The sequence below is a fragment of the Ailuropoda melanoleuca genome, unplaced genomic scaffold, assembly GCF_002007445.2.
Source record: "Ailuropoda melanoleuca isolate Jingjing unplaced genomic scaffold, ASM200744v2 unplaced-scaffold5219, whole genome shotgun sequence".
NCBI lineage: Eukaryota > Metazoa > Chordata > Mammalia > Carnivora > Ursidae > Ailuropoda > Ailuropoda melanoleuca.
Window position 1 is genome coordinate 810 of NW_023225159.1, and position 4,126 is coordinate 4,935.

At 45.3% G+C, this 4,126-nt stretch overlaps 1 pseudogene; it reads right to left on the bottom strand.

Moving 5' to 3' along the window:
- Positions 1 to 563: 563 nt before the first annotated feature.
- LOC100475855 lies at positions 564 to 2,178 on the bottom strand (annotated as a pseudogene).
- Between the last annotated feature and the right edge of the window lie 1,948 nt (positions 2,179 to 4,126).

The window sequence follows — 4,126 nt, forward strand, 5'->3', positions numbered from 1 at the left end:
TGAGGTTTGAGATTAATTTTTCCCATCTACCTAGATGATCCAGTGCCACTTAAAAAGACTTTCTTCCCCCTTGCCTTGTCTTGGCACCATTTTGAAAGTTGGTTGACCCTTGAGAGGACGTGAAAGTATTCTTTTGACCTCTTCACCGTCATCTGTCACCATTCTCTGCCTTAGGGTCTAAGCTGTAACCACACTACCCTTTCTTTGCTTGGACCAAGCCAGGGTCTTTCCCAACACCTGCCATTTCCTCTGCCTAGAATGTTCATCACCTGTCTTTTTTCATGCAGGCCTCCTCTTTATCTTTCCGATCTTAGCTTCTATGTCATTTGTCAAAGAGACCCTCTTTACCTTCCCACTCTGAAGACAGTCTTTTCTGAAACTCTCTATCAACATTCATTGTGTTTGTGTATGTTTTTTTTTACAGGATTTGTTATGATGTGTAAATAAATGCATTTGTTTATATTTTGTTTCCTATTTTTCACTAGACTCTAAACTACATAAAGGAGGGACTAGTGTGTGTGTGTGTGTGTGTGTGTGTGTGTGTGTTATTGTAAGCCTGATCCTTAGCACATAATAGGTGCTAGGTAAAAATTTGTCAAATGAATGAATAGTAAGATATCCCCATTTCATTTTCGGATGGCAGATTTTTCCTGGCCACTTGAGGATATCAGTACCTTCAGTGACTCAAGTCTTCTTTCTACATGACTGAAGTCATAAGCAAACTCACTTGGTCTGAGTCACCGGTGTTTGCTGAGCCATTTAGGCAAGCATCTGAGTGAATGATGTAGTCAAGTGCTGCCTAGCAATCTAAAGGTTCATTTCAACATTAGTTACCACCCTAAGACAACAGCCTGGAGAGGCGACATGGTGTAGTGAAAATAGCATGAGTTTGTGTTGATGCACTTGGCTTAATTGCCTGCTTCCAGCATTTCCTACCTGGGTGACCTTGGGTATGCCGTTGGCTCTCTCTGAGTTTTCGTTCCATCATTGTAAACAAGCATAAAACCTACCTCTCAAGTGGCTGTGGGCATGGAGTAAATATAGAGTGCCTAGAACAATTTCCAGCATATGGAAGATCCTGAAAATCACAGCTACTGGTATGATTGTCAAATATTGGACTGAAGAGAATTTATAAGTCGTAAAGCCCGATAAATGTTAGGTGACTTATTCTTTGCAAGGCATTTCTTGGATGTGGAGCACCAGGCCTCTTGAGAGCCTAGACATTGTCATTTTTTCCCTCTCCCCTCCAACCTCCCCACGAACTTGTTCAAGGCTTTCTTCATGTCTTCATTCCTGAGAGTATAGATGATGGGGTTCTGCAGAAGGGTCACTGCGGTGAAGAACACAGACACCACCTTGTCCTCCAGGATGCTGGTGGATGGACGGGAATAGATGAAGATGCAGTGTCCCAGGAAGGGTGTGACGATGGTGAGGAGTGCTGCACAGGTGGATAAGGCCTTCCACCTGCCTTCGGAGATCTGCTGCCTCAGGCTCACCAGGATGACTGCATGGGTGGGACACCACGAGGACCACGAAACAGACCACTGAGATCAGCCCGCTGTTGGAGATGATGAGGATTTCAATGATGTGGGTGTCCGTGCAGGCCAGTTTGATCACCTGAGGCACATCCCAGAAGAAGCTGTCAGTCTCATCAGGACCACAGTGGAGCAGCTTGATGGTGAGGGAGGTCAGTGATATGGAGTGGATGGTGCCCCCCGTCCAGCGGGCCACAGCCAGCAGCACACATACTTTCCAGTTCATCACTGTCATGTTCCGCAGGGGTTTGCAAAAGGCCACGTACCAATCGTAGGACATGACGGTGAGGAGAAAGATCTCGGTGCAGGCAAAGAGCTGCAGGAAGAACATCTGGGTGACACAGGCCTCAAAGAAGATGAGCTTCTCTTCTGACCACTAATCTCTGAGCATCTTGGGGACAGTGACCGTGGAGTGGCAGACATCAATAAAAGATAGGGTACAGAGGAAGAAATACATAGGTGTATGGAGCCGGCAGTCATAGATAATAGTTATGACAATGAGGATGTTCCCAATCAGTGTCAGGACATAGGAAGTGAGGAACAGGGCAAACACAGTCATCTGCACCTTCTGATTGACAGATAAGCCTCTAAGCCAAATGTATGTCATGTAAGTGGTTTGATTGACTAGGTCCCCCTCTTCCATTCTCTTTGTTGGACTCTCTGCAAAAATTAGGAAAAAAATAACACTTAGCATCTGTATCAATCATCTGGTCACTTAATTTCTTCTGTGTTTGCTTTTCCCTCTATCTGGAGTTAATGGTCCAGTATCTTATTTTAAAAACCCCACTCAGCATCTTCAATCATGCTGCATACACAGTAGGCAACACACAGACTTTTTTGGAAAAATAGTGCAGAGAACCATGATTCACCAAGAGATATAAGGCAGCCTTGGAGAGCGGAGGGTTTATATTTACTCATAAATCTTTAGCAGAGAAGAAACCAGGATTTTTCTACCCCAAGCCAGTAACATGTTCAAAGTTGTACACAGCCTGGCCTTGAGCATCGTTTTCTCTATTGCCTGTTGGCTTCATTTTTGACTCGTCTGAAGGACTTCCATCCCTGCACGCTCTGCTGTGACGCCCTGGGACTGTCATGGCAATGACCTGGTCTGTGGCCAGTAGATGCTTTTCCCCGGTTGGCTGAACAATGGGCAGTGTGGTTGGGGTGTCTTAGAAAGAGCTGAGAGTTTTCCTCATTTCTTTCTTTCCTCCCATCCCCTCCCTTCCCCTCCCTTCCCCTTCCCTCACCTCCTCTCTTTGTTTCTTTTTTTCATTTTATAGATAGAGAAAATGGGGCAGAGAGAGGTAAAGCAACGGGCTTAAGTTCACAGAGAATTGCGGTAACAGCTCTGTCCAGAGCACAGGCCTCCTGAGTCCCGGCCCAGGCTCTCTATGCCACCATTCTGACCTGAATCGTTTATGTGACGGTTGGCATAATTAAGGCGCTAAGTGAAATGCGTCTTGGTGAGCTGCCTCTTCCTCTGCTAGGTGCACACCACCAGCCTGGTTGGGCATCTGTGGGGAGTCTACTCTCTCTTCTCTCGCTTGTCTTCATGTCATGGCCTGGATGCGCAGTCTTGCAGGGGTGCCCACCCATGCATGCCGCTCTCTTGGTTCCTGGGGTCCGCTCATCCTGTGCTATCTTCTTCCCATCACTGATCACTACTGGAGCTCATTCCTCATTCCTCAAGGGCAGACTCTCTCCCAGACGAATCAGCTCCACATTGCTTATGGAAAAGGACTAGAGTACTATTTCTCTTCTGCTTCTAGTTATCTCTTCCTTCTCCAGCTTTTCCTATTTCTCATCGTGCTGGTCTTCTGCAGACAGTGGCCCTTTTGATGGTCTATATCAATAGAGGGAAGATTAAGGTAGCGTCAGATAGGAAACTAGCAAAGTAGAGTCATGGGAAAAGAAGGTATTTCTGGGGCAGGAGAAGTCTTTTAGTTAACATTTGAATGAAAATCATGGTGTTTAGAGCTTGGATTAATATTTATTGTAACCTCTTAATGTAGTGACGGATTAACTGTACTCTTAAGCAGTTTTTCTTAGTGGGGGTGCCTGGGTGGCTCCGTTAGTTTTGCGTCTGCCTTCGGCTCAGTTCATGATCCCAGAGTCCCAGGATTGAGTCCAGCATCCGGCTCCCGGCTCAGCGGGGAGTCTGCTTCTCTCTCTGACTATCTCCCCTGACCCTCTCATGCTCTCTCTCACTCTCTCTCTCTCTCAAATAAAGAAATAAAATCTTCAAAAAGAGAAATATTTCTTTTTTCTTAAATTTAATTTTATTATATTATGTTAATCACCATACAGTACATCCCTGGTTTCTGATATAAAGTTCGATGATTTATTAGTTGCGTATAACACCCAGTGCACCATGCAATACATGTCCTCGTTACTACCCATCACCAGTCTATCCGATTCCCCCACTCCCCTCCCCTCTGAATCCCTCAGTTTGTTTCTCAGAGTACATAGTCTCTCATGCTTCATTCCCACTTCTGATTACCCCCCTTTTCTTATCCCTTTTTCCCCTAATGATCTTCCTAGTTCTTATGTTCCATAGATGAGAGAAATCATATGATAATTGTCTTTCTCTG